This window comes from Equus przewalskii, chromosome 2, assembly GCF_037783145.1.
Source record: "Equus przewalskii isolate Varuska chromosome 2, EquPr2, whole genome shotgun sequence".
Classification (NCBI taxonomy): domain Eukaryota; kingdom Metazoa; phylum Chordata; class Mammalia; order Perissodactyla; family Equidae; genus Equus; species Equus przewalskii.
In genome coordinates this window covers 33803027-33814692 of record NC_091832.1, presented here as the reverse complement: position 1 = coordinate 33814692, position 11666 = coordinate 33803027, and the positions used below count along the sequence as shown (strand labels likewise).

The window sequence follows — 11666 nt, the reverse complement described above, 5'->3', positions numbered from 1 at the left end:
ACTAAGGCTTGACAGGTATGGCCAAGGGTCTTAGCAGATAACCTGCCCACGTCCCCGTGAGGACCAGAGCTGTCTGCTCGGCTGCTTCGTGGCCATGGGGGCGGGGGCGGGACTAAAACGGACTTGATGGACTTGATGAGGGACAAGGAGATTTAGAGGAGGCCAGCTCGGCTCTGGTCTCAGGCAGAGGGGTCCCAGGGCCCAGGCAGGCCCTGCACCGTGCTGAACCCCCTGGAGGCAGCCCAGTCCCCCGGGTGGGGGCTGCTCGCAGGCCTGTTGTCGCTGGCCAGGCCTTTTCCATCAGCCCCACAGGAATTAGCAGAGGCTGTTAAGTGGCCTCCTGCTTTCTCCTGTGCTCCGGAGGAGGGGGGAGGGAAGGGGTGAGGGGGGAGCAGCACCGCGGTGTGCGCATGGGGTGATTGTCATGGTTACACTCTGACAAAACAAATGGCTCTGCTTCCTGCAGGCCACCCAAACAGCCATCGCAATGTGGGCATCCAGCCAGCCGGCTGCCGGGGCAGCGGGCGCTGGGCTCGGGCACTGGAGCCCAGCTCTGGGCGCCCCCTCCAGCAGCTCTGGGAGCCGGGAGGCGGCCGCTGGGGCTGTGGACAGAGCGGGTGTTTGCCCAGACACGTGTTGCTCCTGGGGCAAGGTAAGGGCTGGTCCGCGGGTGTGAGGATGATGAGCAGGCCGCTGAGCCATCCTGGGGGTGTGCGTGTGAGGGATTGTGAGGGCGCATCTGCGGTGAATTGTGTGTCTCCGTGTGTCAGTGGGTGTGTGAGTGAGTGTGTCTGTGCAGCAGGGTGTGTGCTTGCACTAGTTGGACGGGGATCAGCAGGCTCAGGATGCTCCAGCGTTAGAAGTGAGAGAGACCACAACCACATGTTGCTGCTCGCATCTCTCGCATCTCTCTCTCTCCTCCTTCCTCTCTCCCTTTTTCTGGAGCGCTCTCTCTCTCTCTCTGTCTTTTTTCTGTGTGTGACTCTCTCTGTGTCTCCCTCCCCCTGTCTCTCTGTCTCTCCCTTCTCTCTGTCTCTGCCTCCCTCCTCCCTCTCTCTGGATCTCCCCACCGCCATCCCTGCCACCTGTTTCCACCATCTCCTGGTCCCCTATCCTCTCTTGTCTGTCCTCCCAGGCCCCAGGGCAGTCAGGAGCTCTGCAGGCTGCCCATCCCTGCCTGCCAGGCTCATGCCCACTGCCCTCTGGGTGCCTGCCGTCTGACTGTCCCCAAAGCCGCCAGCCAAGTGCGTGCCCTTCTCAGAGCCCCGTGTCCCCCAGAACCTGAGAGGTAAGGGGGGCTGCAGGAGGGAGAAGGGGTCCTTGGGAGGGTGGGAGGTGGGCAGGCGCAGTGGGGGTGGGGGGAACCAGGGGACTTGGCACCCGCATGCAGCAGTGGCGTCTGCTAACACGTCAAACCCCCGCTGGAAGTCCCGTCATAACATCTCCAGCAGCCCCAACAGTTCCCTCCCCATGGAGGCTCCCTCCGGCAGCAGATGGGAGCTTGGAGGGCAGGGGCCAGCACCGTCCCCTCCTCCCCTCCCCTCCAAGAGCAACAGGCACCTTCCTGTCTCTGTTCCTGCTCCCCTTTCTTTCCTTCTTTTTTTGAAGAAGCTTGAGAGGAGGCAGGGCGCTCTTCCTCTCCTCCTCTGCCGGCACAGAAGCCTGTTCCCTGGGTTCACCTGTCTGTACCCAGTCAGGTCACAGGAACGGGGCAGAGGCTCAAAGGGCACTGGATGAAATCCAGGCCTCCTGCATAGGGTGGAGGGCAGAGGGCTCGGAGGGTCCCTTGGGTAACTGGGTTGGGGGCTGCCAACACTGAGCAGGCGTGTGTGGCGTGTGTGGGGATGTGTGCTTGAGAAGTGTATAGGGCATGTGAGCGTAGGGGTGCGTTCCTGGAGGGTGGGGTATGGCGTGAGCTACCTGAGTTGGTAAGGGGGGCTGTGGTGCGTGTGTAAGTGTGCTTCATTGTTTAGGGGTACGTGTGTGGGATACCCTGTGTCTGCTGGTGTACAGGGATTTAGAAGTTGGGGGGGGGGGGATGTGTGTGTTTGCATGCACATGTGTAGACAATTGTGGGTTGAACTTGACTCAGAGGTTGCTGGGCAGGAGCCCCAAGGCCTGACGGGGTAGCCGCATGCTGTACCCTCGTCGTCCAGCCTTGGTTAGCATCCCTTCCCAGGGACAGCGTTTCGGCTTGTTCCAATCCAGCCTCGCCCACGTTACAATCCAGGGCCCAGGGTGAGGTGAGCACTGCACCCTGATGGGGGCCCTGCAGACCCCACTGCTTTTCGAACATGAGACACGCCAAGGCTCCTGGGCTGGGAGTGGCTGGGGCTCTGAGCATCCTCCCCAGCCTTAGGCACCTTGGGGTCTGTGGAAGACCAGCCGCAAATCCAGGCCAGACGAAGCTCTTAGACGGGACTCCAGCCATTGGCCCTTTGTTTGCTGCCTGGTGAGATGGGCTGTCAGGAAAGTTGTCCTGGCCCAGTGGGCGGAGCGGCGTTTCGGTCCCTCCTGGTCTCCCTCGCTGTGCTCGGCTCTGAGTGGGCGCCTGCGCTGGCTGGCGGGCCTTTCCCTACCAGACGTAAGACGCTGATTGTGGTTCTAGGGGAGGCTGGCTACACAGGGAAAAGGGACAGCCCTGGGGGGACAGGGACGGTGGAAGAGGCACCCAAGAGCTCCAGGTCAGCTGCTCCTCCAGAACCCCGGCCTTGGGCTTCTGCTCAGGTTCAAGTTGTCCTCTCTGCCAGGTGAGAGGGTCTCTCTTAGCCCCTCCTGGCCAATTCCCTCCAGCCACACGACCTGGGTGACCAGTGGCTGAGCTGACTTAGGTTTCTGGTGGTCTCACAGGCGTTCCAAGTCCAGCCATACTGGGAAGGGGGCTTGGGCCACGCCAAGCAGAGGGTCACCATAAACGAGAAGTCAGCAGACTTCCCTGGGGGCACTGGGGACAGCCCATTGAGATCAGTGGACAAAGTACGGCTCCAGATCACAAGGAGTGCACAGATCCTTTCAGCCCATTAACCTCCTTTAAGAGAATGTGCCCACTGGCTGATCCCTCAGGAAAACCCAGCCAGAGCCTTTCCCTGGCCATTTGCCCAGCAGCATGGCTGGTCCATGAAACACTCTGGGAGAGCAATTGGGATCAGGGGTGTTCAGTGTGGGGCTCAGAAGGCTTCCTGGAGGAGGTGATGTTAGGGTGGGGACTTGGAGGAAGCAATGGAGGGATGTGGATATACGGATGGACGAAGAGGACCAGGGAAGTTTCATATGTGGCCAGAGGTGTGAGCACAGGGTGGGGAGGGGCAGAAGGTCTTGGTCGATGGGGATCAAATAAGTCAGTGTGAATGAACAGACAACCTAGGGTAGAAAGACGGAAAGGAATGAAAACCATTTGGTCACTGGGTGCCCACCATATGCCAGGCTCTGTGCTGGGCATTCGGTGCCTGTCCTCAAGGAACTTGCAGGCTCAAGTGGGGAGATTGACTTTAACCCAAGATTACGTAAAATAGCAGCCATGAGAAGAGCTCTTGGATTTGAGGTCTCTGCAAGCTAGCCAAGAGGAGAATGCCAAGGGGGCCTCTGTGAGCCTGAGGCAGGAGGCGAGGGCCAGGCGGAGGGAGACATTTGTGAGTTGTCTGCTCGCACGTCGGAGCAGGGTGGGGTCAACCACTCCGGGAGAGAGCAGAGGGCAGAGGAGAAGGCCTGAGGTTGGACCTTGAGGAATCTTTGACTCCACCGACCAGTCACTCCCCTCACTTTAGTCCTGGCCCTAGGGAATGAGCCTCCAAAAGAAACAGAGGAGGGGCAGCGGGACGGAGGGGACCAGGACCTGGTGTCTTCCCCGCCTTGTGACTCCCCTTACCAGGTAGCTGGCCCGTAGCATTTTATTTAATCCCCATTTTACACATGGTGAAACTGAGTCTTAGAGAGCTCCAAGAGCTAGGGTTAAGGTCACATAGCAAATGGCAGAGCCATTTCACCAGAAATGAAGTGAGAGATGTTGGCAGGTTCATCCAGCAGTTCCTGAGTCTGTGCTCATCCTGGACGCCCCGAGAAAAACTGAAATGAGAAGGGCCCTTGTGCCAGAAGAGATGCTGGGCCACTCCATGGATGGGATTATTACAGCAGGGTACAGCTGAGCGAGGCTGTATCCTGGGGGGCTCTGAGGAAGGAGAAATCACACCCAGATAAAGGGGTCAGGAAAGGCTCCAGGGAGGTGGGACTGGAAAGGACCCAGGGGATGAGGAGGTTCAGAAACACGTAGATGGGACAATGGTGCTCTGCGTTGGGGGAGAGCATAGCCAGGGTGTGGAGCTGGGGCTCATGCGGGTCTGGGGAGGAGCAAATACTCTGGTTTGTCAGGAACATAGGATGAGAGGGGAGGAGTGACCTGGGATCAGGCTGCAGAGGCGGATGGCGGAGGGGATCATCGGGGAGGCTGGATTGGGCAGGAAGGAGCTGGGCTTCTGGTAAAGCTACTGACAGTCCTGGAGCAGAGAAGCTCTGTGATCAGACCGAGACCCCAGGAAGACAGATTGACTAACCCAAGGCATTGACATTTCCCCTCCTGGATCCTCACTGGGATCTGGAGGGATCCAAGTCTCCAGCTGGAAAACTCTTTGCTAAATGATGCATGGTGAATGTTCCTCAGGGAAGGGGGCCAAGTGACCTCCGTGCAAAGCTCTTCTCCCCCTTCCTGTTACCGCACTGGGGATCCAGCTGCTGGGCCCAGGACACTGCTAAGAGGTTCCTCCCATAGGTGCCACTCCAGAGACAGTGAAGGACACAGGGTCAGGCAGGCAGCTGCAGTGGCTGCCCCCACACAGCCTAGAACAGGGCCACGGGCGAGAGCGGCTGGAAGGCAGGGCATGGGTCCACCTGGTTTGCTATGTATCCCCCGTTCCTTGTTCAGATCCCATGCAGGGGTCTGCATAATTGTTATTTGAGACCCCCACAGATGTGAGGTTGTAGGTTAAAAAAAAAGTCACCGTAATGGAAGAATGTCAATGAACTGACCACTTAAAAAGTCCCTGCTGAACGTCTCTCCTTGCTCAACATCAGCATCAACCCCTGCCCGTCACTTAACATCTATGTCCATCATGTTCTCTTTGGTTGTTGGGTGTGATCAACAACTGACCATCCCATGCCAAAGGATGGCACGGTGCAACTGAAATCCTGTGAGAGTTGCAGGATTTAACGAAGCCAATGAAAGGGGACACTGGAGGACTCTTCTAATGCCACACAAAGTCCTAGACAAATTCGAACCTGGCAGAGGGCGGCTAGTTCACAATAGAAGAAGAGAAAATTGGCAGCAATGAGTCATGACAGGAAACTTTCATCATTCTCCTGTCGGTGAAATATGAAATGAAAAAATGTCATACCACGCTAGCATCTAATTTTGTTCAAAAAATTATCCCCCTTAACCCAATAAATACTTGATTTGCTCTTTGTTCATTGAAAATTTTAGCACCTGGTGTAATTACACTCTTATTTTGGTCCAATATAAGAGTCTATTTTCATATTTTTAGTTTTGCTTTTCAAAATAAAATCCCAGTTGGAAACTTTTTCACTCACCATTTCCTGTGAAATTTTGGTCCTAGTCTGTTGTTTTTTTTTTAATAGGGAGAGATTGAACAATCTCATGAATAGGGAGCAGGCATTCTTTGTGGGGGGTTTTTTGCCAGGAAAGATTTGCCCTGAGCTAGTATCTGTTGCCAATCTTCCTCTTTTTTTTCCCCCTCCCCAAAGCTCCAGCATGGTTGTATATCCTAGATGTAAGTCCTTTCAGTTCTTCTGTGTGAGTCACCACCACAGCATGGCAACTGACAGACGAGCAGTGTGGTTCCTCAACCAGGAAGCAAATCCAGGCCACTGAAAGCCATGAGAGCACCTAACTTCAACCACTAGGCCAACAGGGCTGGCTCGTGGTCCCTGTCATAAGTGGGTTTGCTTGGAGTGGCCTTTTTCTGGTCCAATTATTGGAGGAATATGGAGACCTTATGTGGTCAGTGTTCAGTATTTGTAGAGTTTATGAATGAATGAATGAATGAGTGAGGGAATGACTATGGGGCCCCTTCCAGAACTATGCACTTTTGATTTTCAAGCCTCTTGCTTCCGCATTGCCTGCCTCATTCATTCATTTATTCAACTTTTAATGAGCACCTACTGATTGCCAGGCACCCCTCTAGGCACAGGGCATACAATTGTGGATAAAATACACGAAAATCTCTGCCTTCACGGAGCTTAGATTCTAGCGAACCCCCTGGCCAATTTTTCCTTCCCCCACCTCTTACTCCCTTCCCAATGTTGTGGCTTCTGTCCCTAGGACCATCATCTTTGCTCAGAGACCCAAACGTTCGTGGTTCTACTCACCAAGTTGGGTTCGGTTATGCTGTAGAGGCAACATTTTAATTCTTGCTCACGTCACATGTCCAAAGCAGGTCACACATGTTGTCACACAACATAGCCACTCCCAGGTTCAGGTTACCAGAGGCTCCTCGTGGACACGTGTCTCCACAATCACCGTGGCAGGGAACAAGACGTGGCCAATCACACACGGGCTTTTAAAGCTTTTGCCTGGAAGTGACCCACTTCACCTCCACTCAGTTCATTGGCCAAAGCAAGACATACAGCCACACCTTCAAGGGGGCAGGGAAGTACAGCCTGCCACGTGCCCAGACAGCATTAAGATCACACTCAGGCTTCCTCAAGAGGGGCACAGCAGCCTTTATGAGAATACTTATAGGAAATGCGGGAAGAGGCAGGGTCGTCTTGGGTTGGATCCCTTTGAGCATCTTAGCCCTCAACCCTGGCCATTAGCACTCAGCTCTGATCAGCATATCTGAATACCTCAGCGTCCACCACCCTCAAGCCCAGCTTGGTGAAGCAGCAAGTTAGTTTCAATAGTGTCTTGGTCAGCTCGGGCTGCTCTAACAAAAATACCGCAGACTGGATGGCTTAGACAGCAATTTGCTTCTCGCAGCTCTGGAGGCTGGAAGTCTGAGATCAGGTCCCAGCAAGGTGAGGTTCTTGGCGGGGGCCTTCGTCCTGGTTTACAGGTGACTGGGCACCTTCTGGCTGTGTCCTCATGGTAGAGAAAGAGAGAGCTCTGGCTTCTTCTTCTTCCTATAGAATCCCATCATGGGGGCCCCACCCTCGTGGCTTCATCTGAATCCAGTCACCTCCCAAAGGCCCCACTTCCAGATACCATCCCGTTGGGGATGGGGGCTTCAATGTGGGACCCAGGGGGGAGGACACGAACATTCAGTCCTCAGTGTGCAGAAAGCTCTGTCACAGAGCTCCCATTCTCTCGTGTTACTGCAGTCCCCTGATCCTTAAAATGGGGATAGTAATTGTTTTTTTTTTCTTTGCCCCTACCCATTGAGTTCCGATTAACTCACGGATGTGAAAGTGCTTTGATTATAACTCGCTTCATCTAAGGCATGGATGCTCGTCACGTTTACGGCCAGGTGGTGGATTTGAGAGGGTAAATCGGTCAAGGACTAGAAGCCCCCTCACTACCTTTAACTCCATCATTTCAATTCTTTGAACCTTGAAGCCTTTTCTAAGATCCCCTTTCTAAGAGATTCGTCCAGAGCCTGTTGGAAGGTCTGGCCGTGACCAGCTTCCCCCCTCACGCCGTCTCCCCCGACGGTGGCCACAGCTGCCCGCTCACCTTTAAGTCAGCGGTGTTTGTTCACGCAGCTTGAGCTTGGCCCCTGGCTACCTTAGCTGAGTCGCACACGCCTGTGCAGCTCTGAGGAGCCCTTCTCCGTGCCAGGCACCCTGCTCAGCACTGTACACGCGCTGGTTCGTTTCCTCTCAACAACGCCAGGAGGCAGGCCCGCTCCTGTGCCCTTTGTACAGAGCAAAAAGCTGAGGCTCAGAGAGGTGAGGGAACTAGCCCATGTCACCGAGTATGAGTCGGAGTCCGGCTTCAAATCCAACGGTATGGACTCCAGAGCGTGAGCCCTTGACCCTCAGGCTGGCTGGCCAGCCTCAGCCGGCCTCCCCTCTGCTCACTCGGCCCTGGTCGGTTTGGTCTCCGTTGCTGACAACCCCACTGTGTCCCTTGGACTCTCAGAGACAAGGCTTTCCTCTCACTTCTTCGGACATGGGGTGCTGATACTGTGGATTTCGCAATGGCGTAGTGCAAATGCAGGGGCACCGAAATGAGACCGCCAGGGTTCGAGTCCCAAAGATGCCATTTATTAGCGTTGTGACCTTGGGCAAGTTTCTTAACCTCTCTTATGTTCACCCAGATCATCTGTTAAAAAAAAACCTCTTATGGGGTCATGAAGAATCAGTGTGAGAATCCATGTCAATAGCTTAGCCAGTTTCCCACTTAGTAACAGTTTGCCATAAGTGTCAGGGACTTCTGAATCCTGTTCCTTAAAGCTAGGGGGCAGTAGGAAGCTCTGTACCCCAGACCCAGCTTCTTCATCTGGCTCATTCCCTGGGAATCTTCAGCTGTCTTTACCCCACTGGAGTCTTTCCAAGAAGAGGGACACAGCCAGCCTCTCCCGAGGTTCTCCTGCAGTAAGTTGTCCCATGAGATTCATCGTGAGGCCTCTCTGCGTGTCCCCTCTGTTCCATTTGAGATGCTTTCCAGGTGGGAGTTGCCTCCAATGTGCCGACTCTGTGGGAGGAGAGCAATGCTGTTTATCCATCGTCTCTGCGCAAAGCCTGGGGACAGACGCTGCCCCGCTCCCCGCTCCCAGCGCCCCCCCCTCCTCCCGGAAGGAGCATCAGAAGGGCAGGAGCCAGTAGGGTGTGGAACCTGTGGGTTTTGTCCCCATCCACGCCGAGGGATCGCAGCCTCTGAATAAGAGCAAGCAGCTCCCAGGTGCACTGACTGGGCCTTGGCACCTGGACCTGGCCAGCAGACAGCAGAGGGACACTGTTAACAGCCCAGGTTCTGGAGGCAGACGGCTTGGGTTCAAATTCTGACTCTCCCACCAACTCGCTGTGTGACCTTGAGATTTACTTAACCTCTCTGGGCCTTGGTTTCCTCCGCTGTAGAGTGAAAATGATCTGCTCCATAGGGTCTTTACGGGGATTCTAGAAACACTGAGTGCCACCTCTGAGTAGTAGACTAAATAGTCGGACATGGGGGCCCCTTAAAAAGGGAACCTTAAAGTGGGGAACCGATGCCCATCTTCAGTTCCCATAGAACTACTGAGGGCATTTGATTCCTTCTGGAGTGGACCCTGGGCTATCCATTTGGGGGAGGGTATGACATTAATTCTCCAGGCCCACCTCTTCATGTCGTTAGGTAAAGGCACCAAGACCCAGGTGGGGTTGGGAGGGACCCTCTCCAGGTCATTCATTTGTTCCTTCTGCAATCTACTACTGAGGGGGTGAGAAGGCCTGTGGTTAAGAGATCCATCTCTGAAGCCAGAGTCCGAATCCCAGCTCCAGCGCTCACAAGGGTATCTCCCGGGGCAAAGGAAGGAACCACTCTGGGCCTCAGTTTCTTCATCTGCAAAATGGGGACAATAGTCACGCCTGCGTCACAGGGTCATGCTGGGGGTCACCTGAGCTAAAGCGTGACGAGCAGGTGGAAGATGCCCTGTAGACAGGAACTGCTCAGTTTGTGTTCGCTCTTGCTGTTCTTTAAGAGCTGTTTCAGCCGCTGTTCTTCATGCCGGGGACACACCGAGGGACAGGACAGCTTTGGTCCCCACCCCCGGGGCAAAGACAGACACTAAGCCAGCAGCCCACCAGTCTTTACATCCCACCAGTTGTGTCGTGTGCCAGGCCCGAGAGATGAGCACAGCAGTGTGTGAGAGCAGGGTCCCAGTCTGGGGCCCACATGGAGTGGGTGCACAACTGGCACTCGGACCTCGGGGCCTTGTCTCCTTGTCCAGTGCCCTCAGCCCACATGGCGTCTCTGTGCCATCTGAGGGGACAGCATGAGTCGGGGAACAGCCTTGCATCTTGGCACAAACCAACTGGGACCTCATAGGGGAGCCGAGGCAATGGCTACATTCTTTAGCCGACGCCCAGGCCGGGTGCCCTGGGAAAGGGAGTCCGTGGGGTGGCTAGATAACGGGTCGAGGGGCTGCGGGTGGCCTCCATGGGGAAATGACAAAACACAGGTGCCCAGATGCAGTCCAATTGGTGGGAGAAAACCAGAGGAAATCCCAAGGAGAAAAGGATATAAAAGCGATCGCTACCCTTTTTTGAGGACAAGACCCTGGGGTAAGCACTTTATATGCAGTAATCCTCAAGAGAATGCTGGGAAATAAACTACCATTTTACATGCCCGAGAGGGAGAAACTGAGTTTCACACAAGTTGCCACTGAGAAAGTGCTGGGTACGGAGGAGGAAAGGCAGGTGCCAGGAGCAGGAATGAGCTTCCTTAGAGGTGTTTGCGGAGGGCACGGTGCAAGGATCTCTCTTCAATTTGCTAGGAGCCCCCAAGGAAAGAGAGGAGTCCTAGAAGGGAAATGGCAGCAGGGGGATTCTAAAACAGCCCGCCCTCCGCGCCTTCATCCCGTGAGCTCATCAGCCGACAGGGAGCTGGAGAGATGGACAAGGCTCAAAGAGCATCCATTTAGTGCCTTTCATGGGGCTGCAGTGATGCTGGCAGCCCCCCCGGGGGAGCTCCCCTTGCAAATGCGCCCCTGGAAAGGTGGGTGGGAACTGAACTTGTGTAAATGGAGTCCAATTTTCCCAGCGATGTGGGGGCTCATTTCTGAGTGACCCTCGGTGGCCAGAGACTCTCCCACTGGACCCTCACTGGTTCCCCAGGGGACAGGTGGCGTCCGCCTGCCACCAGCACCGTGTACATGTATTTAAGCCATCCCTCCTTAATGTTCCGTGCAAAGACTCTTCAGAAGCCCGGCAGGCAGCCCTCCTTTACCTGAAGCTTTCAGATCTTGTCGTGCCTCTCCCTCCCTCCTTCAGCAGGTCCAGATGCAGCCTCTTAGCCGGAAGCCTCAGAAGCCCTGGGTGGCTTGGGCCTCCGCCACCCGCGGGGCTGACCGTCCTGGACATCCAGACTGGCCAGCCTCCAGCTCTCTCGGCAGTACGGGCACACTAAGCTGAGAGGCCTGGGTGTCTTCTGTCCTGATTATTTCCCCAGTTTTCCCCCCAAAAAGGAGATGATGGCTGTCTCTGGGATGGAATCCTACAGGCTTCGGGCTGCAATAGACAGATTCCTCCCACTATCAGATTCTTTAAATGAACCCATAGCCAACGCCTATTCCCATCCCCGACACATTCCATCCTATTCATTCATCCATTCACTCACTTATTCAACAAATGAAGCACATCCGTTCATCCATTCAATTCATTGCTGAGCACTGACTCTAGGCCCAACCCGGAGGACAGACAGACTTCTTGCCTGAATTCTAGGAACTGACAGCCTCCCAGCTGGGTGGGGAGCAGGCTCCTTGTCCGTCTTGGTGACCTCTGTGGCCTAGGCCCCACACAGTGTCTGGTGCACAGCAGATGTTCCATGTCCACTTGTTGCACGGACACATGACACGTGGAGAGTGGGATAGCTGACCTGTGCTGGTGGCGGCAGTCCTCTCCAGCACAGGACCCCGAGGAGGCTTCATGGAGGTGGTGGCATTTGAGCTGGGCCTCGTAGGATGGGTAAGATCTCCTCTGGGGGAGAGGGAGGGGCGGGGGCTGCGTTCCTGGTAGAGCCAGCA

The 11666-nt window shown here is 55.2% G+C and overlaps 1 protein-coding gene across 1 annotated transcript in view; it reads left to right on the top strand.

The window, feature by feature from the left end:
- The first annotated feature begins 499 nt into the window (after window positions 1-499).
- Window positions 500-11666, top strand: part of VWA5B1 (von Willebrand factor A domain containing 5B1) — a 67094-nt gene continuing 55927 nt past the window's right edge. The window contains exon 1 of the mRNA XM_070600497.1: window positions 500-652. The gene's annotated coding sequence lies outside the window, so the exon portion shown is untranslated. The remainder of the gene's footprint in view (window positions 653-11666) is intronic.